At 38.9% G+C, this 22,708-nt stretch overlaps 1 pseudogene; it reads left to right on the forward strand.

Annotated features, from left to right (window-relative positions):
* The first annotated feature begins 3,590 nt into the window (after window positions 1–3,590).
* LOC110564984 (tRNA-splicing endonuclease subunit Sen15-like) overlaps window positions 3,591–22,708 on the forward strand; it is a 41,458-nt pseudogene continuing 22,340 nt past the window's right edge.

Consider the following 22,708-nt stretch of genomic DNA (forward strand, 5'->3'; position numbering starts at 1 on the left):
GTGAGATGGCTTGGAGGAGACAGACTGAGAGAAAAATTTCAAGGAAGCTGCTTGGAGGAGACTCCTTGCTCTGTTTGCTGTTGATGGAGATTGATAGAGCCCCCAAAGAACCCATCGACCCTAATTAGCTGGAAGAAGTAAAGGGGTCTGTGACCCCTCTCCCCATTAACCTCTCTCTTACCTAGGGTTAAAGGTTTGGTGGAAGAGAGGTAGAAGCTTAAATACCCCAAATAAAAGAGTTTAAAAACAAGTGCGACATCCTGCTAAAATGCTTTCCAATTCTAGTCATCTCTCCCAGTACTCTCAGAACTTGCTTTTCTTTGTTTACTCTTGAGTCAAGAACAAGATTCATTTTATCCAGAGGAACATAAGGACATTCACAGGTGTGAAGAGCTAGCCTTGGATGAGGCCCTCCTTCCACTCCTTTGGGATTCAGAAGCCTCTTTAAATCTGAGAGTGGGGAAGAAGATGCTGGGCTGAAGAAAGAGGAAGCAACAACAGAAAGCCTTAGAGAAATAAGAATCTCAGGTCGGGGCGGGGGCAGGAGAGTGGAAAGTAAAGTCAAAGAAGAGCAAGGCTGCTGCTTCTGCAGGAAGCTGTCGACAGGAAAAAGGAAGTGAAGCCTGTGCCTTTAAATGTCATAGATGGCCACCAAACACAGAAAGCAAAAGCACAACACAGTTTAGTTTTGTTTGTTTAGTGACTTTATTTAAATTTAAATCTTATCTCACTCACCATCTATGAGCAGAGGGACAAACAGGATTTTAGTTGCCTCCAAGAAATTCTTGGCTGAGTTCCTCCTCGGGATTATTGCAGTACTTTTCTCCCTGAAAGCATTTCCTGGGAGCTTTGTTTTTCTGGGGTTTTGTTTGTTTGTTTAGTTGGTTGGTTTGGTTTAGGTTTTGTTTGTTTAGTTATCTTACTAACTTTGTCCAAATCACAATTACTAATGAACTGAGTTCATAAATACCAGTTCTTAACCTTATCTTTGTGTCAAATTCATTTACGAGAGAAAGAAAGAAAAAGAGAGAAAGAAACCACAATATGCTTATGTCAAATATTCTTTATTAAGCAGAACATATGATCTGAATGAAACACTGGTATCTGACAAAAGTTAAAAACTGTTGTCTTAAAAAACTAATATTGCTTACCAATCAATGAGGGCCATTTCAAACTTGTAGCATGTATGTTCTAGACTCTACACTCTTGGTTTTGTCCTTCGTGTCCACATCATGATGAATTCACTCTCACACTCCTCTCTGGCTCCCTGCACTGCTGTGAGTCAAAAAACAAAACAAAATAAAACAAACCCAAAAGGACAGGAGAAAGTTGTATCTGCCTTTATTATACATTCTCTAACTTATACAAAAGTGAAAAAAGAAGCTTTATGAAAACAGAGAAATTATCGTCATCTTACACTGACTAAAATTATATTTTTGCTATTTGCTAATTTCTAACAAGCCACAGTTTTCACTAGACTCTGTACTCACATTTCTAAGATGTATTTAACATGGCATAATTTTAGAATTATTAGTGTGTGTGCACTAGCATTATCTGAGATGCTTGTTTAAAAACCCAAATCCCTGGGTCCTGGTCCATATCCAATTGACACATACTATAAAAAAATCATAATTGATTACACATTTGACCTTCAAGATGAGGCAGTGTTAGGTGAGGCCTAGCCACTCAGTCTCTCTGCTTTTTCCTGTCAATGGAGAATGGTTTGTGCAATCCAAGTGGTATGAAGGACAGACACAAATGCTTCTTGTACAAAAGCACAATAAGTAAAATCATGGGATAGATCATTGAGGGAGGCATGGAAAACAGAGGCAAATTCCAGAACAAGCTCCATGAAGACTGAGATGCATGCAAATTATAACTATGAGAAAAAGGCTGACAAGGTTATGAAGCATTTCAAAATTTATTAAAAGAAACATGGTTAAACACCAAGTGGAACAAGAATTTTTTTTTTTGCAATTTTTTTCTCTTATTCTAAATACCAACAGACACAAACTGAATCACCTGGACAGAGGTAACCTCAGCTGAGGAACCACCTCTAGCAGATTGGCCCACGGGCGTAACTTTGAGGTTTGTCCTTGATTGATGACTGATGGAGGTGGGTAGGGGCCATCCGGCTGTGGTCACTTCCACCCTAGGCAGGTAGCTGGCCAGGGTACATAACTGTGGAGTGTGTCCTTGATTAATAATCAATTGTGTGTGTGTGTGTGTGTGTGTGTGTGTGTATGTGTGTGTATGTGTGTGTGTGTGTTGGGGGAGGGCAGCCCACCGCAGGCACTGCCACACTAGGCGGGTAGTCCTTGTATAAATAAAGCAAGCTGAGAAAACCAATAATCTGCATTCTCCCATTCTTTCTGCTCTGGGCTCTTGCCATGGCTTGCCTCAATAATGTCCTGTCATATGTAACATAAAACAATAGCGAATTGCTTTTGGTCAGGGTGTTCGATCACAGCAGCAGAGAAACAAACAAAGGACAACCTCTAAAGAGGTCACTTAAGAGAGATTCAAAGTTAGGAAAAAGGTCCTTGCTAACAAAAGAGTCCATGGTGGGGGTGGGGTGGGGAGGTAGGGCTGAAGAGACGGCTCAGTTCGCAAAAGAACTGTATTGAGAGTGTAGAGAATCTAGGTTCAGTTTTCAGCTTTCTCATAGGGTACTTTACAACTACCTGTAAGATCAGCTCTGGAAGGATTTGAGGCCTCTGTGATCTTTTGCACTCACATATGCATATACCAAACACACGTAAATAAAACATAGTTTGTTAAAGGTGTCTCTTTGTTTTTAATTTTGTCTCCAACCATGGGAACAATGGATCACTCCATGAGCTTAGCAACCGAAGCATGGGAAAGAATTTAAAAAACAAAACAAAAACTGTATTCCATGTTCTATGTGTATCTGTAGCTTGTGGCATTTGCTGCTGGCAGAATCTTCAAGGCAAGGATTTTAAGTGGAAATAATAATGAAATATAGTTAAGTGACTTGTAGGTGACCTTATACATTTGAAATTCACCTCTGCATAAAAATACACACCTCATCTCAATTAAGTAATATACATTGGACAAGTGGATTGCTGCATTTATGATAATGCCACAAATATTCTACTCTCTATGGGAATAACACTTGGTTAAAAGACTGTATCCTAAGCAGGCAGCAGCTTCAAATATCTTCCCACACTGATTTGTCCTGAAGCTGTGATTTAAACAGCATGACACTGATGGTTGGAGGAGTGTCAGAATCTTTAGGCCACAAGGATTCTATTAAGTGCCTTAGAAGAGGTCACCTAATCTACTGAAGGGGCCCGGAAGATGGAAGGCTCCTCCAAACACACGCATCTCCTCTACTTTTTAACAACAGGATCAACGATCTAGGAATATTATTTCAGCTGCCTGGGAAAGGTAGGTAAAAGTCCCGGGCAGAGGGCAGGCAATTATCTCCTTGCTTTGTGTTAGGCAGCATTTTCACCCAGCTGATAAATTACTTCCAGCTGTTGGCACCAATTTTCTCCTCATCATGGCAGGAGCAAGAGACCCTGGTAAATGCTGAGGAGCAGTGTGAGTCGCTGATTAAATCCAAGATGCAGCTGGAGGCCAGAGTCAAGGAGTTATCTGGGCGGGTGGAGGAAGAAGAGGAGATAAATTCTGAGCTGACTGCCAGGGGGCGGAAACTGGAAGATGAATGTTCTGAGTTGAAAAAGGAAATCAATGACCTGGAAACAATATTGGTGAAGTCAGAGAAGGGAAAGTGTGCAGCGGAGCACAGGGTACTTTTTCTGTGGTGATAGGAAGGCGTAGATGCCTGAATTCTTCTCGCAAATGAGGTGTGGGTATCAGAAGTATACTTTAAGTTAATTAATACAGTGGCCTGCAATTTTACAGTGACAGGAGCCAGGACCTGAATCAAGTAAACGGTCTGGTGAGCTGGACCTTTACTACTCAGATTTCCTGTGTGAATGTACTTAGAACCCCATTTAACCTACCAAACGAACTACCACTGCCTCTGAAACCCAACATAGCAAAACAGTTTTAGTGGACCTGTAAGCATCCGTTTTGGAACAAGAATGAACATGATGGGCCTTGCTAAAAAGTGAGCTGAGATGTGTTTGAACCTACAGCTTAAATAATGATTCCGAGTTTAGCCTACCATAATTCCAGTTAAGGCGGCGGTTCTCAGCCTTCCTATGCTGGGGACTCTTTAATGCAGTTCCTCACGTTGTGGTGACCCCAACCATACAATTATTTCGTTGCTACTTCATTACCATAATTTTGCTACTGTTATGAATCATAATCAGCTATGCCACCCCACAGGTTGAGAACTGCCTTTACGTTAGCTGTGGTCTTAATGTTTGCATCTACATGTGGATTGTCTGTGTGGAGGAGCCTGAGTGAAGCATTTGATAAGCAACTAATCTCCACTATGAAACTGATTTGGCAGATGATTAAACAGCAGGGCTTTGTGTTGCTCCCTAGGGGACAGATAGCGAGCTTCTACCTTTGCATGTGCTGTCTGTTGGAACCCTTCTTTTATGGCCAGACTCTGGGGACACCGAGGCATGGCATGATCAGCACATTTCCCCTGGATACAGAAAGGAAAGCGAAGTTATCTTTAGTGATATAGTTATTTTCCGAGAGTAGCACACATGTTGAATTTTATTGACCAGAATATTCTGCTTTCTCGCCATGGCAGATAATGGATCCTTTTTGCAATGCGTGAGAAGTGAACGTAGAGTTTGGAAAAGTATGTCAGGAGTTTGGCTCGGTTATTGATGACATCAGATGCCTCCTGAGTGTGTTGGCCTATTAAAGAGAGACATGCTTCCAGTGGGGGCTCTAACAGCCAGCTTTGTCGTAGTCTTCCCACAGGTCAGGAGCCTGACTGAGGAGGAGCACTCTCTAAACGAGGAAGTCAGCAAACTTAGCAGAGCAGTGCAGGCTTCTCAGGAGGCCCAGCAGCAGACCCAGGAGCACACAGAGGACGAGAAACTCCGCAACATGAGAAAAGCCAACCTGAAGCTGGGCCAGCAAGTTGATGCAGTGAGCAGCAGTGAGCTGGCTGGCTGGCTGGCTGGCAGTCTGTCTTCATACAAACACAACTCACAATTATTTTCTTTATTGTAACATAATATCTATGTGTCTTTATGGAAGACCAGGGCATTATTGTAACTCAGAACATACGCGTACTATATAATGATTAAGTGAGGATAACAACAATGCCCACATCTTCACACGTATGTCATTGTATGTACTGAGAGTTTAGAGTTTTGCACTTTTCTTCTCATTTTGGAGTATAGCTTAATCTCCAAGTGGCTTCCTGCTGCTATAAGAAAATTGTGAGATCCTACTCTGTGTTTTTGGAGTCCATTGTAAAACATCTTTCTCTCCTCATGTCTTTTCCCTACCTTTCCCAGTCAATAACAATCACTATTCTCTGTCCTTTTTCTATGAGACCATTGGATCCCCAAACACAGAGAACAAAAGTCAAATTTAACAAATGAAATTGCATTGAGAAGTCCTGCATAGCAAGGGAAATAAATAAATTTGATAGTTCCACAAATACTGGAGAAAGCATGCCTTTGGCTTTTCTGGTTCTGGCTTATTTCGCCCAACTTAATGATATCCAGTTCTATTCATCAGGCTGTAATAGGCTTTCCCTCTTTTATGAATAAATACTATTTTATCCTTTATGTATATTGACTTGTCCTTATCTTCTCATTTACTATAGACATCTGCACTGGTTACATGTTTCAACAATTGGGAATAGTGCTGCAGGAACATGGGAATACAACTTTGGGGTATAATGATTTTGTGTCCTTTGGATATACACCAGTATTGGGATTGTTGAATGAATCTTATTACACATATATTTTGCAGAATTTTTCCAGAATTCATATATATATATATATATATATATACACACATATTTTTTCAGAATGCCCATTCTGACTTCCAAAATGGCAATATGAATTAACATTCCCACTAACTGTGTATAATAAAAGGTTTCCCTTGTCCACATTCTTGCCAGCAGTTGTTACTTTTGTCTTTATAATGGTATTCATTCTCACTAGGATGAGATGATATCTCATTATGGTTTTGATTTGCATTTTCATGATGATTAGTAATATGGAGCATTTTTTCATATTCTTGTTAGCCATTTGTATGTCATCTTTCGAGAAATGTCTATTTAATTTAATTGTACTTTTACATGCAAGCTCAGCCTTTTCAGTGTCTTTGGTATTCTGGATGAACTGTCGGTTTTGTCTTCATTCTCTTATTTTCCTTGCTATGCAGGATTTCTCAGTTTTATGCAATCCCACTTGTTAATTCTGACTTTTGTTCCCATGTTTAGGGATCCAATATGAAAATGTTTTTCTGTACATTATCTTGCAATGTTTTGTTGAAATAATTTTATAGCTTCCAATTTTACATTTAGGTTTGATAGCTCTCGAGTGGAAGTTTTGTATGCTGAATGGAAGGGATCAAGTGTCATTGCTCTGAGTGTGTCTAACCCATTTTTTATGGAATTACTTACTAAAGAGATGAGCCCTCCTCCACTGTGTGCTCTAGGTATCTTTGTCAAAAGTCACCTGACAAATGTGAGTAGCTTCCGGGTTTTCTATTGTGTTCCATGGATTTTTGCTGTGTTTGTATGCCATAATATCATTGGGTTATTGTAGATTTAGATTATGCTTTGAAATAGATATTATTATAATTCCTTTCCCCATCCCATGTATCCAGCTCATCATCCTATTAGCTATTCTGAGTCTTGTCTTCCATGTGAAAGTTAAGACTGTTTTCTATATCTGGCAAGAAATTCAATCGTATTTTGATAGAAATTGCACCAACTGTATAGATCTATAGCTCCCTATGGTTAGTATGCTCATTTTGAGAATATTGATATTAACTTCAATGAACATGAAATGGTTTTGTTGTTTTGTTTTTTTGGTTTTTTTTTTCCAATTTCTTGTGCTCACCCTCACAAGTGTTTTGTAAATTCCTTAAGGATGTGCTTGCATGTAGCGGTTAGAAGCTAAGAAGTTAAGTGCTGCTCCTGAGGAGATTCAGTGTGGTTTGCTTTGAGACCAGCTCTCGCACTAGGCTGGAATTCATCAACTGGGTTAGGCTGCCTGGCCAGCAAGACCCAGGAGTCTGCTTGTCTCTGCCTCCCCAGACCTGGGAATACAAGTGTGGGCCACCACACCTGCCTTTTTTTTTTTTTTTCCTTTTTTTTTTTTTTAACCCGGGTTCTGAGGATTAGACTCAAGTCCTCTTGATTGCACAACAAATGCTTTAAGGCCTGGCTTTCCCCCAGCTCCTTTCTGTCTTATAATTTTCTTTTTAGGGTTACTTTACTTCTCTGGCTAAATTTATACCTAAATATTTTTATTTTATTTAGCTATTATGAGTAGGGCTGTTTAAGATCATTTAAACTGGGGTGTGTTTTTACAAACCTTCTTTTTATGTTAATTTTGTATCGAGGTACTTTGATGAATTCATTTATAACTTCTAACAGCTTACTGATGACATTTAGGTTTCACAACAAATAAAATTAAATAATCTTTTTTTTTCCATCTTAGATTCCTCTTACTTCTTTTTCTTTTTGTTCTTGCTGAGACTTCCAACACTATTTTAAATAAAATTAATGAAAGTGAACATCATTATCTTATATCTGATACAGGAAGAAACACTGTCTGCTTTTCCTCATTCAGTACAGTCGTGTGAGTTTCTCACAGATACCTTAGGATGGTGATATATGCTCTTTTGATACCTATTTTTGAGGCCTTTACAAAAAATATGAATGGATGCTAGATCTTATTGAATTTTTAAATTTTGTTTGTGTTATGTTTCATGTTAATAATAATCATACATTTTTGGACCCTGATTCTGTTTGTGTATGTTACTGTTCTCAGTGATGAACCATCCCTGAATCACTAGGATGGATCTCACTCAGCTGTAGAGTATGAGCTGGGTATGTTACTGAACACTAGTGCCCCACTGATGTTTTTCATCTACATTCATCAAGAATAAAAATTAGCAGATTTCCTTCTTTATGGTATCTGTGTGTGGTTTGCTACTTAGATAATGCTGACAAAGGAGTATGGCTGGCTCCTTTTCATTTCAATATTTTGGAGATGTTTCAGAATTAGAATTAATCCTTTAAGCACTGTGGAGAATCTATCAGTAGAACCCTCAGGTAATGGGATGAGTTTTGAAAGGGAGAATATATTAAAAGGTTGTTTGAGCATCATGGCAATCATGGCAATTTTCACTTATATTTTGTATATATATATGGTACTAGTTATAATTCCTCATTTTTATCTTTTTTTTTCATAGTTAGTACACCTAAATATTTGTCAATGCTTTTAGATCATTTCAAAACAATTACTTTTTGATAATACTGATCTCTGGTATTTTTTTTTTGGTTCTGATATTCTGATATTTGGTTCTGATATATAAAAAGTCTCAATGACTTATTGTGCTTTCTTTCTGCTAACTCGGGGATTGCTTTATTCTTGTTTTACTGAGGTCTTGATGTACATGATCATAATGTGTGTTTGGTACCTTTTTCTATTGAATGTGTCTATTTATTGCCATAAACTTCCTTCACACAAATGCCTTGGTGATGCCCCACCGATACATGTTATTGTTATTTATTATTATTTCTACAAGTTTTTAAATATCATTTTAATTAATTTATTAAGTTACTTATTAACAATTTAGGAGCATATTGTTTTGTTCTCATGTGTTTGCATATTTTCTGTTGTGGTTAAATATATAATTTTATTTTGTTATGGTCTAGAAGATATATAATATGACACTATTAAAAAAACAACTTACAGAGAGGCAGGAGCAGCTGCCAATGCTCCTTCTATGTACATGCTACCCACATAAGGCTGGCATCAACACTCACAAGGGAGGAGCCTGTGCTTCCTGGCCATGGACAGATAAACAGCTTGAGCTGGGGACAGACTGAGTGGACGATGGAAATGGACCAGGGCTGTGGTCGCCGTGAACAGAGAAAATGAGGAGCCTGGTGGCAGCAGGGACTCTGGAGGAAGGACAAATAGTTCTGGAGTCTGAAGCAGAGATTCTCCTGAGCTCTTCAGTATACTTCAGGATAACTACCGTAACGAGCTAACCCTAATACCTTATAAGCAACACCATAAGAAAGTAGAGGGGGTACACAGTCTTGCTGACAGATGCAAGAACTGAGGGAGCTGTTGAAAAGAACAGGGGTGCCAGGGTCTCAGCAGGAGAACACCCAACAGCAAAGGTACGTACAGCCTGGGTGCACATTTGGTCGACCCCAACCCCCACCGCTAGTGCCTCGGATTCAGAAAGTTCTTTGTGGACAGTGTGATTAGCAGCACACCGATTTTAACTCTCCTGTTGAAGGAGGGGAGCCAGCATACTAGAAAACTCCCCCCAAAATCTAGGCCCTAAATAGCAGAAACACCTCTCAGGAAGGACAGGGCATCGCAGCTTGCTTTAGTTTCTGAGACTGATGGCCTCATCTATACATCTATCCGCAGAGCCAGCAGCAAAAGACCAAGGGGATCAGAGATGGGAGTAGAGGTGTGTGTTAGTAAAGACTAGAAAGAAATGCTGCTATTTTTTTTGTTTTATTTAATTTTAATAAAACTTACACTTTTGTATCTTGATTGTTTTACTTTTGTTTTAGCTTGTACATTGCCTGAATGGGCCTTTACGACTGTCCTTTACTTTCCTGCCTTTTTCTCCCTATATAATATTTTGTCTATTATTTCTCATACTTTTAACCCACATACTTCTCTCTTTCCACACAAGGAGACAGGGAAACATCGCTACCATGGTCAGCAGCCTGGGAAATTTCCTCAAGCTTTTAGGGATCTCTTTTTTTTTGTTGTAGTTTTTGTTGTTATTTTGTTGTTGTTTTATTTAATTTTTACTTTTTACAATTTATTCATTGTATATCCTGATTGTAGCCCCACCCCTCATCTCCTCCGAGTTCCACCTGCCCTCCCTCTTCCACCTTATCCCCTTCCCCAAGTCCACTGAAAGGGAAAGTCCTCCTCCCCTGCTATCTGACCCTAGCTTATCAGGTTCATCAGGGCTGCCTGGATTCTCTTCCTCTGTGGCCTGGCAAGGCCACATCACAAGGGGGAAGTGATGAAAGAGCAGGCAAGTGAGTTCATGTCAGAGACCACCCCTGCTCCCCTTACTCTGACTGAGTTGCCTATGGGATACATCTGAGCAAGGGGTCTAGGTTCTCTCATGCATGGTCCTTGGTTGCATTAGTCTCTGCAGCACCCACCCAGATATTTTTGTCTTGTGGAGCTCCTGTCCCCTCCAGCTCCTTTTATCCCTCCAACTTTTTCTTCCATAGGACTCCCTATGTTCTGCCCAAACTTTGTGAGTTTCAGCATCTGATTCAATTCCCTGTTGGGTTCAGCCTTTCAGAGGACCTTTATGGTAGTCTCCCATCCTATTCCCTTCCTTCCACCAGTTCTGGTGTCTCTCCAATTTGCTATTCTGAATGATATTTAAGCATTCTCCCTAGGGTCTACCTTGTTGTTTAGCTTCTTTAGGTCTGCAGATTTTATCTTTATACTATATTATATAGCTAATATCCACTTATAAGTAAGTATATACCATGAGTGTCTTCCTGGTTCTGGGTTACCTCACTCAGGATGATCTTTTCTAGTTCCATCCAGTTGCCTGTAAATTTCATGATTTCCTTGTTTTTAATAGCTGAGTAGTATTCTGTTGTGTAAATGTACCACAATTTCTGTATCCGTCCTTTCGTTGAGGGACATCTAGGTTGTTTCCAGATTCTGGTTATTACTAATAAAGCTGATATGAACATAGGTGAGCAAATGTTCTTGTTGAATGGTAGAGCATCTTTATATGCCCAGAAGTGGTAAAGCTGGATCTTGAGGTAGCACTATTCCCAATTTTTTGAAAAAGTGCCAGATTGATTTCCAAAGTGGCTATACAAGTTTGCACTCCCACTAACAATGGAAGAGGGTTCTCCTTTCCCCACATCCTCTCCACCATGTGTTGTCACTTGAGTTTTATATCTTACTCATTCTAATTGGTGTAAGATGAAATCTCAGAGTCATTCTGACTTGCATTTCTCTGATGACTGAGGATGTTGAGCATTTCTTTAAGTGTTTCTCTACCATTCAAGATTCCTCTGTTGAGAATTTTCTGTTTAGCCCTTTACCCCATTTTTAAATTGGATTGTTTTGTTTGTTGCTGTTTAACTTCTTGAGTTCTTTATATATTCTAGACATTAGCCCGTGTCAGATGTAGGGTTGTTGAAGATCTTTTCCAATTGAGGCCAACCCAGAACTTTGGGTTTGCCCCAGAGATATGGTGGTGATCTATTTGAAGCTGCTGGTATGGGAATTGGTTTTAAAGACTATGCTGGGTTTCCAATGACATGGTGAGATTTGTTTACTATTTATATGTAACAAGTGGTGTTCTGCCTACACTATTGAAAATGTGCTCCTAAGATTGTAAGTTGTATTTCCTGTTCTGCCTCTAAACACCCTGTGAAATAGAAGTGTTCAAGGCTAGTCTCAATGTATAGGTTCAAAATGCTCTCCTTCTCCCTCCCCAGATGACACAGTATGTGTGTTCACTACTATTATTTTTCCTTTCAATCCCCTTAGTCTTTACAAATTTGCTAAAAGGGGGTAGTTAGGGTTTTCTGTTATCTGCATTTTTGCCTTTCTATCTGCTTCTAGCCATTCCTGTGTCTTTCTTTACTGTGTATGTATCACAAACGTCCTCAAAGATAGAAAATTATGGTTGTTTTTATACACACATATACACTTGCACACAAGTACTCTCATTCATTTATTCTCCCCTCCCTCTGTCTCCTTATTGTCTTATTACATTTGGATGCTATGTAAAGCCAGAATAGACTTGGCAATTCATGAAAACGTAAATGTGTGTTCTCACCCTGTCTTGGAGGCTTTACCAGCCCATGAAGTCAGGAGAAGCATGAGAAGAGGCACAAGGCTAGAAAGGCCAGAGAGCATGGCATTCCAGGAACCAATTCAGGGAGCTAGTTCAACTTTAATTCCAGAGAATACCTTGGGGAGTGTGTGGATAGGTGTACATAATTGGTTAAGACTAGGCACCTCAAAGATGCTTGATTTGCAATAAACAGCAGGCTACTATCAAAGGAAAGAAAACATAGTACCTAATTATCATATAGGCACAGGGAGGAAAGAGCTAGCAGGGAGCTGTGTCAAAGGCCATGTATCAAATGTAGTTAGGGGCGTCTATGTCTAGGCAGAAGGCAGGATTCTGGGGAGAGTGAGTCCTGCACCTTAATGCCAACCTCAGAATGGCTACCTGGACTGGGAGGACCGCAACTTCAAACAGCAGGGTCCTTCCAACAAAATATGTATGTGGAGACTGAGAACTCCTAGATCAAGACACTGGTATGTGTGCTTTTTGATGAAAGCCTATGTCATCTTTCATTCATTGCCATCTTCCTACTATATCCTCACAGAGCAGAAAGAACAGGGTTTTACACAAGAGTCCCTTTTTAATTTATTCACCAACAAAAGTCCCAAGTTCTAGTATCTTGAGGGTTAAGATGTCAACATATGAATATAGTGAGACACAATCATCTATGATTCATCTGATTTCAGGCTTTTACATGTATCTTTCAGAAACTCTCTCACTTGTTCCAATTTGAATTTTATGTCTTTCCTGGTAACACTTTTTGTTATACCTTCCAGATTATTTATTTATTTAAAGAAAAGCAAAGATATCAATGGACAAAAACAGTACTGTAGCTGTTATCTAACTTCATGATAAACATTTAGGAGTTGGCATCATTAATCTAGAAACTGGAATGTTCTAACCAATCTTTTGGGTATGAGGACACAACATGTTATAATCCAGATGCTACCACAAGAGAGAGAGAGTGGATGTGCATGCTTACAGTGGAGATTGAAAAGACCACTGGTGCTGGAGGGACTTCAAGTACTCATAGATTATCTCATGGAGACAGATTTCCTGGTGTTGTGCCAGGCAGTTGAAAATTTATAAAGAACATTTTCACGTCTCATGAGGAAATGCCCTTGAGTAAATGAACTTAACTGCCCCTGAAGCGAGTTTCCAATAAAAAGGCAAGCCGCTCCTCCCTGGAAGTGATCAAACAGAGGGGAACTGGACTCTTGTTGTTGGTTCCCTCTCTAGGATATATATCATAATCCACAATCTGTAGACATTCCCTCCACCACTGATTTCTAGATTATTTTGTTAACACGTTGACATTGTTAACACATTGTGATGCTGCTTGTTTTAAAATGCTTTTGTACCTGTGCATCATGAAGAGAATTGTGTACTTTTTATTTTTCTGATAGAAAGTGGTTGATGTGAACACTTTTAGTGTATAAATACTACCTATTTACTTAGTTAAGGAGTCTTTCCTTTTGCCATCCGGAAGGTGACTTTAAACGGGAGAGGAAAGCCAGAATGAAGTGTGAGAGGGAGAAGAGCATGCTGGAGAGTGAGTTAAAGATGAACCAGGAGGCTGTGGAGAACCTGGAGAGCAGCAGCTGGCAGAGCAGCTGAGGAAGTGAGCACCATTCAACTGCCAAGGGATTCTGGGAAAATCTTAACACTGGGAGAAGCAGTGCTCTCATTTCACTTAGCATCATGTTTCTAGGCCAGGGCCAGATAGCTCAAGACTGAAAACAGCAACTAAAAACTTGGAAAATGGATATTCTTTTTTTATTTGATGGACCCTAATATGACCAGTGCAAAACAGAGTAATGGATAATACAGAGGATATAACAGAAAGTGTCTGCCTAGCAGGGAAGATGAAAAGAGCAAGGCATAGTAGGGGTGAATTTTAGGAATCTGAAGCTTTCAGTCAAAAATGCCTTACTTTTCTTTTACTCATTATGAGATCAATGTTATAAATATGCAAAACACATTAACTTTGTCATGAAGATTGATGGACACTTTCACCACTTAAATACTTGTTTGCAAGCTATAGTTTTATTAGTAGGGATTATTAGTAGCCAATTTTATAATTTAGTTTATAAATATTAAATCTTAAATATAAAGCAGAGCATAATAACAAATAAATTTTGTTTTCAACTAATTGGGGTTCTTTCGGTCCTGAAGAACTGAGGGCAAGGTGGCTTTCTCGGTTTAGCTAAAGCAGCAGTGAAAATGGTTTTTCTTACCTTGTTCCTTTGTCTTCTTCTAATTAGATTTCTTTTTGACCACTAAGGATTTACAACTTATTTATTTTAAGCTGAAGAAGGGAAATAATTAGCTCTGAGCAAGAGATACAGTCAGGTTAAAGCTCAGAGCACATTGATAATTGGGGTCTGCAGTAAAATGGAAGAGTGTCTAGTTAGCAGCTTTGAGTTTGTGGCTTTTTCATTTGTGTGGCTGTTTCACCACCATCATATCTGCTCTTGCTGAGACTTCACTGATGTTATACTAGGACGCTATTAAACTTGGCATGTGTTTGGAAAAGATAAAATAGCCTAAAGGAATAGTGTAAGCCACTCACAAAAGGATAAATACCTCATATTATGAAGTATCTAGAATAATAAAATACAAAAATAAAATCATGGCACTCCTGGGCCTGTGAGGAGTGATTGTTCAATGGGTGTAAAGTGTCAGATATGGAAGATGATTAATCTCTAGAGAGTTGCTGTACGACATCATATGTGTAGTTATTAGTACTGCATTGTGTAGTTAGTATAGTCAGAGGGTTAGGTCCTACGTTTGCCATCAGACCTGATCTTGGTGAGATTGCACTGGTGTTTAAAACAACCAAAGATAAGAATTAGCAGAAGGCATAGTGATAAATCTTAGGAAATTGGCAGATTAAGTAAGGAGCCAAAACCTAAAAGGAATATATTAACAAATGTGATGTCATTAAAAAAAATAGTTAAAGGTGAGACAAGTTAGAAAGACAAATATCTGCTGCAGATATAAAAAATATTAAGAATAATGAAAGTTTATAATATACTAACAACCGGAACAACTTATTAGGTATAAAGGTGAAGAACATATGAAGTGTCATAGCCATCAAAGATAAAGAAGATGAAATATTAATCTGTTTTCTGAAAAGTCATGTAAATATGCTGATATTGTGGGTGAGCATGTAGGAGTAATGATCTCACATAGCTATTGAAGACCCAAAGATTCGGCTGTTGCATGTTTTTAAGCAGCTGTCTATGAACAACCCTGCAGTTTCTCCAGCCAGAAGCCACTCTAGAGAAACACTTTCATGGGCAGAAGGGGAAATGTGTATGAGCAATATTGTTTGCAGAAGTAAATGTTGCAAAAACTCTGAGCTTATCAAGTAGGCAAACTCACAAATAAGCTACAGGGTGTCTAAAAAAGGAATGATGTGTTACATTTCATCACTGCCCCGGCTGTGGGCAGGTCATGTAGAGGAAATAGGAGTGAGGCAGGCACAAGGGTCAAGGGGAGTGTTGCAGCCTGACTGACTGGCAATCTTAGTGCTTCTTTATTTATACAGAACTCAGTAGACAGGGTTAAATTCATGTTGTTCTAAAACACAGATCATGTCATTTTTTTTTTTTTTTTTTTTTTTTTTTTTTTGTCTCTGGTCATGTGTTTTAACTGCTTGGCTGTAAGTTTAGTCACCATATGATAAACCATGACAGAACAGAACTATATTTTACAATCGTTTTCCACCGTCAACCCCACAACCCAACTTTTAAGAATCTTGCAGTTTCAATAGTATTAGACAGCAAGAAAATCCCCAAGCAAGCCTGGGCAGATCGTCATGTGCCAAGCGGTGTATTATCAACTTTTAATGGTCAGAGTGCCAACTGTCATGAGGCCCAAGAAACTCTTCATGCCAAAGCTGCTGTAGTTATTTTTCAATTCTGGCATAATACAATGTTTATGTCTTGTAGAATTTGTTTATGTCTAATCTTGGTATTCTTTTGTCCCTTGGTCCTACCATACCAGGGTGGTCCGGCATGAGCTAACTTTTCTAAGAAAGGGGGTTCTTAATACTTCATTCCTTTATTATTTATCCATACGATTATTTGTCTGTCAGTTGTAGGAAGAGGCATTTAACCCGATTTTCTACAACATCTCTAGTCCACCAAACCTTCTCTACCTTTTTAAGTTTACTTTGTTCTGATTTTATCTTGTTCCTGAGTAAGATCAGGGGTAGATGTGCCAAGAATTTATTGTAGTTGGAGCCTCACGAGGAGATCTCTGGCATCTTTATTTGAACCACAACCCTCAGGGTGTAAGGAAGACCTTCAAGGAGGCCAGATAAGAATATCTCCTTAAGAGTGGGGGGGTGACATGTTTAGGACATTCCTGAGGAAGCTCAGATGCAGTAGTCCTGGGAGAAGGCATAAATGTTCATAAGAAATTTGCCATAAATTCAATATCTCCAAGTTGGACAATAGTAACCCCCTCCAAGCATGCAACATGTGGAGATCAAGGCCAAAAGTGAAGTAAAGCACGACAGTGATTGTATCATATGGCTCCGCTTTGCTGGATCTTTGTCAAGCAGTTGTGCTGGCTTCATGACTTTTGATGTTCCCATTAGATATGGCTGTGCCAGTAAATGAAGCAGTAAGAAGGCAGCATAGAGACATCTATGACGTAGTAATTGGATACATTATAGTTGTATACATATAAATTTATACAATACTAGACATATCATAAGTAGGCAAAAACTATTTTTATAGCTACAAACATACTCGTAAATACAAACATACTTGTAAATACATATAGTTTAGCACTCAGAAGAAGTCTGAAAGGATTCATAGCAAATGCACAAAAGAGATGCTTCCTTGGAAGAAAATGAGAACTGGGTATGATATAGCTAGGGATGAATATCAACATGCAGAGATGAAATGAATTTCAAGGTAATCAATTCATTTACTACTTCTATAGCTTAAAAATTTTTAAGCAAAATAGTTTTATTCTGCACAATTCTAATTTTTACCTTTTTTATTAACGGGAAGAATTCAGAATGCATCAGTTCAATTCAAAGGTGGAGAATGAGTTACCCTGGTGGCTAAACACTGAACAGCAGTTGGAGAACTTTGGGTGTTTAACCGACACCGGTGTACACCTGTGCTGAGAGCTGTGGGTGGTGATTGGTGTTTCGGTAGCAAATTCTCTTCCAGGATGTTCTTAGCCTAACCAACTGTAGATAAAATAGGAAAATAACGTTAATTACTAAGGTAAAGTACCCTGCAGATCCATGACCCTATGGAAAATTACTTTTTAAGCTTAAATTTTCTTCTGAGGGTAATTAAAACTACATGGATTATTTGTTGAATGTTTTCCGTAAAATAGGCACTGAGCAAAAGTCCCAGGCATGTGTATTTTTAACTCATTCATCTTCCTGACAACCTTTGAGCTAACATTATTGAATGCTGCAGTACTCTGGTAGGCAGGGAGCATGACCCACTGTATGCAATCAATGTTAGCAATTTAATTTTTGTGATTATTATTCCTTATGATTAGAAAGCAATTATCCTGAAAATCAGTAAGTTCCATAGCTACTTGTGATTTCAAAATGTTATTTCATGACACACAACTATTTATAATAAGCTTCAGGCCATCTGACTATTTCATACTATATTACCATGTGAAAAAGTAATTAAAAGTATATGAAGTAAATTTAAAACATGCCTGCATTCACAGTTTTTATATAGACCCAGACGTAAAATATTATGTTGGAACTAAATGAGTATCTCAGCAATATTACAATGGCTTGAAATAATTTAGAACTTCTGTGCTTATCTTATGATACAACTTGAGCCAAACAAGAAAATCAATCTCATTCTCTTATGAATATACTTTATTTTCAGAGACAATATTAATCTTCAGGTGATTATCCTATTTGCTAGGCATTTCTCTGAGCTTTAATTTTAGACAAAGTCAAAGCATCAAAAATTTCAATTTATATAAAATTCAAATAGTATCTTAATGATTTCAAAAATTTCTTCAGAAATGTCACAGTGCCTTCTATTAACTTGTATGAGTAATATGTGTTAATAATTTCTATTTTTTAAACTTCCACAAAAATTAGTTCCAAAGAAATATTTTGGAAATACAGTTTCAATGATCATGTTGTTTGAAATAAATATTTTGGATCCTTTGATAGCTAGGATAACATTTACTTAGGGATGAAAGTCATACTTTACTTTTTGGCACCTTCTCAGGCACACCTTACTTACATAACTGGTAGATTACTTACATGATATGATTAAGGGATTAGTTTTCAACCAGCTGCAATGCTTATGCCCCACAACAGTAAGCAGTATGGCGTGATACCCGGAGTACTGCAGCATTTAATAATATCAGCTCAAATTTGTCAGAAAGGTAAATGAGTGAAAAGCACATGTCTGGGATTTTATAATATGTAGTGGTATATTATACCCCTAAGGATATAATGCCAAGTATAATAATCTTGGTGGTAACCAACAACTCTCTCATTGGACTTAAGGCATGCTAAATATGAGGGAAATCATGCCATGTACGAGATCATGCCTAGCCAACTACCTAGGTCTAGTGAGGTCATAGATCTTCAAGAAGAGCCTACTACCACCCTTTTACTGAACCATCATGGTTCCTAAGTACACTCCAAATTCTTATCCTTAAGTCCACAGATGAGTATCACCCTCACCCTACCCCATGCCGCTTCAGAGAAGCTTCCCTTTGCAATAAAAAAGACCCAAAGAAGTACAACACCAGTAGACATGCTCACATGAAAGGGGCCTCTCACATGGCTTTGCCTGCGGACAAAGAACTCCAGGCAATTGAGGGATGCTAAGAGCAGGAGAAATGGTCCTCCCCAGGGATAAGCTCCCTAAAAGGTTATCCAAAACCAAATGGTCAGCTGTGACCTCATATACATACAAGTAATATTAAAAGGACATAGCCATAGCCAGCTTTATTTATGTATTTATGGTGTGTGTGTGTGTCTATGTGTGTAACAATAACAAAGAAAAAGCATGTTTTTCAAGAGGGCGCACGGTGTATAGGGCAGATGAGAAAGACTAGAAGGTAAAGAGGACAGAGTAACACGAAACAATTACATTTCAATTAAACATTTTAAAGAATGTCTAGTCTCATGCCCGAATTTGTGCTTTCTGTGCTGCCCCTCACAGTCCATCTAACTTCTCAGTAAAGTGAATAAACCACAGAACAGAAAAATAGCAAGAAGAGGAAGGAGGAGGAAGGAGAGGAGGAGGCAGGCCTATAAGATTCTCCTGTGTAATATGTGGGCTAACTAGAGGTTTATTAAATGTTCAGAAACAGGTCCTATTTCAAATATTATACCTCATTGTACCTGTTAAGTATATTTGTGTTTGGATTTAGTTTTATACAAAATAAACAACATATTTTCGAGATTTTATTTATTTTTATTTCATGTTAATGAAGGTTTGGTTGAATATATGTGTATGCATGTATGTACACCCACATAAACACACATATTTGCATCACATACATGTAGTATACACAGAGGAGGGTATCATATCCCCTGGGACTGAACTTATATACAGTTGTAAGCTGCTCTGTGATGCTGGGAATTGAACCTGGGTCCTCTGGAAAAACAACCAGTACTCTTAAACACTGACCAGCTCTGAACCGACACAGCATAAACAACAACAGCAAAATTAGCAAGAGGAAGAAGGAGAAAGAAGAAGAGAAGGAGGAGGCAGAGGCATAAAATTAGTTTTCCCTAAGCCTTGGTACTTTTATATAATGGAAAGTAAAGCATATTCTAATCTGTGCCTCATTACTTAAGATAATTCTAATGAGCCTCAGTGACATGGTTCTGCTGAAGAAATGCTGCTGCTGCTGCAATCTTTAGAGCTATTCACCCCAACACTCAGAGGTAGCAGTTCTTTTCACTCCCCTTTTTTTCTAGGATTTCTGGCTCTCATTATCAGATGACTACTGACATTAGTGATCTTATACTTCCTCCAATTCTAATGTTCTCCTAGGCTGAAACCTGCTGCAAACTGGGGCATCAAACTAGGGTACTGAGTTTGCTAGAACTGCATGGAAATTAAATTGATGTCTGATCTAGTTTGCTTTCTATTGCTATGATAAACACCGTGACCAAAAGCACCTTGTTGAAGAAAGAGCTCTTAACACTTCCACATTATCTTCCATCACTGAGGAACTTCAGACAGAAGGCCAGAACAAAAGCAGAGACCGTGGAAGAACACTGCTTACTGGCTTGCTCAGTTTGCTTTTTATATAACCCAGGACCATCTGCCCAGTGATGTCACTGCCCCAGTGGGCTGAGACCTTCCAATCAGCAATCAAGAAAATATCAACAGTCTTGCCTCTAGGCCAATTCGAAGCAAGTACATTCCTTCACTGAGATTCTCTCTTCCCAGATGATACAATCTCCTGTCAAGTTGACAGAAAACTAACCAGCACAGCAATGTTCCTCCTGAGCAAGTTTCTTGAATTTAATGTTAATTCTCTTGATAAGGTTGCTGCTGAGCTCAAGAGATCTGATATAGTCAGATACGTAAATTCCTGTTACGTAAAGAATTGTATATAAAATTCAGTGTTTTGCTTTAAAAAAAAACTTTTCTGTTTTTTTCATGTAAAAGATAATTTCTCTTTGAGTGTTTCTCTGCCATTCTATATTCCTCTACAGAGAATTCTCTGTTTAGCTCCATACCCCAGTACCCCATTTTTAATTGGATTACTTGATTTATTGCTTTATAACTTTTTTAGTTCTTTATATATGCTGGATATCAGCCCTCTGTCAGATATAGGGTTGGTGAAGATCCTTTCCCAGTCTGTAGGCTGTCGTTTTGTTCTGACGACAGTGTCTTTTGCTTTACAGAAGCTTTTCAGTTTCATGAGGTCCCATTTATTGATTGTTGCTCTTAGAGCTTGTGCTGTTGGTGTTCTGTTCAGGAAGTTGTCTCCTGTGCCAATGAGTTCTAGGCTCTTCCCCACTTTTTCTTCTAACCGATTTAGAGTATCTGGTTTTATGTTGAGGTCTTTGATCCACTTGGACTTTAGTTTTGTGCAGGGTGATAAATATGGATCTATTTTCATTTTTCTGCATGTAGACATCCAGTTGGACCAGCACCATTTGTTGAAGATGCTGTCTTTTTTCCATTGAATGGTTTTGGCTTCTTTGTCAAAAATCTAAGACTCAAACCAAACCTTCGGCAAAGTGCAGGGAACCATATGAAAAAAGGGGGAGTTTGTATGACGTGGAAAGGATAGAAGCTCCACAGGGAGCTATTTCTGACAGGAACTCAATGGCAGGCTCTTTGACCTCCCCACTCCCCAAGGGAGGAGCAGTCCTGCTAAGCCACAGAGGAGGACTTTGCAACCAGTCCTGAAGATACCTGATAAAACAGGATCAGATGAAAGGGGAAGAGGTCCTTCCCAATCAGTGGACTTGGAAAGGGGCAGGAAAGAGATGAGGAAGGGAAGGATGGTTTGGGAGGGAATGAGGGAGTGGGATACAGCTGGGATACAGTTAATAAAATGTAACTAATAATTAAAAAATTAAAAAATATAATTTCTTTCTTTTCTGCCTTTTTTTGAGATAGGGTTTCATTATTTAGTACTAGGTGTCCTGGAACCCATTTTGTCTAAACTATACTGGACTCAACATGGGCCACCATGTATGTCTGAAAGATTTCTCTTCCTCTGGGAGGGCTCTTTCCTAAGGTTTGCCTTTCATGTTGTAGAGATGTTGCCTATTATTAAACGCCTAGTGATCAAAATTCTAGAGTCTAATTATGATTTTTGTAGTGACTTGGGAGAAATCACATGCATCCCGTGTTCTATTTTCCTTCATTACAGATCGGGAAAGTGTCATGTTAGCTTTCTCACTTGTGATTAAAAAGAGATAGAAGATCTTGAATAACTCTGTTAAGCATAGTTAGCAAAAGTAAGGGCTTACTTGTTACAAAAGACTCAGTTCCAGGATCTGAAAGAATAACTGGAAGTTGAAGTTGAAATGACTGGTTGAGGCTTTAGTAGAAAAGGACAGTGATAACTCTCCTTATCATCCAGTAGCTGAAAGGTCTGAATGAGAGGCTAGAGTGGCAGGGGAAGCCAGGTTAGCTTAGCTAAGAAGAAAAAAAGCAAGATGTTGGAAGCTTTGTAAACACAGAGGAGACCGCGCTTCACTTCAGGGTGATACATGAAGACGAGACACACACTGACTTTCTGCCTGAGCTGGAGGGTCGGATAGAAAATGCCAAACATGAGCTCAACAACATGAGAGTGACTTGCAGCTACCAGTGGGTGACCTGGCAAGCCAACAACCAGTGCTGAGCACTCCATTTAGATTTCTGAATATGAAAGTGGATAGACAAGGGAAGGGGAGGGGGAAGTCAGAGTGATGACTTGAAATATTTGATAACGAAAGCTGTAATTGAGACTGTTTAGATCAGGCCTGACCTCAGTGGTCAGCGTTAAGATCCTACACTATCTCAAGTACACAATAAGGATATTTGCTCAACCATGTTTGTAGCAGCCTTATTTGTAATAGCCAGAAGCTGGAAACAGCCCAGATGCCCCTCAGTGGAGGAATGGATGCACAAATTGTGGTATATCTACACAATGGAATATTACTCAGCAATAAAAAACAAGGAAATCACGAAATTTGCAGGTAAATGGTGGGATCTGGAAAAGATCATCCTGAGTGAGCTATCCCAGAAGC

Source organism: Meriones unguiculatus, chromosome 17 (assembly GCF_030254825.1).
Source record: "Meriones unguiculatus strain TT.TT164.6M chromosome 17, Bangor_MerUng_6.1, whole genome shotgun sequence".
NCBI classification, from domain to species: domain Eukaryota; kingdom Metazoa; phylum Chordata; class Mammalia; order Rodentia; family Muridae; genus Meriones; species Meriones unguiculatus.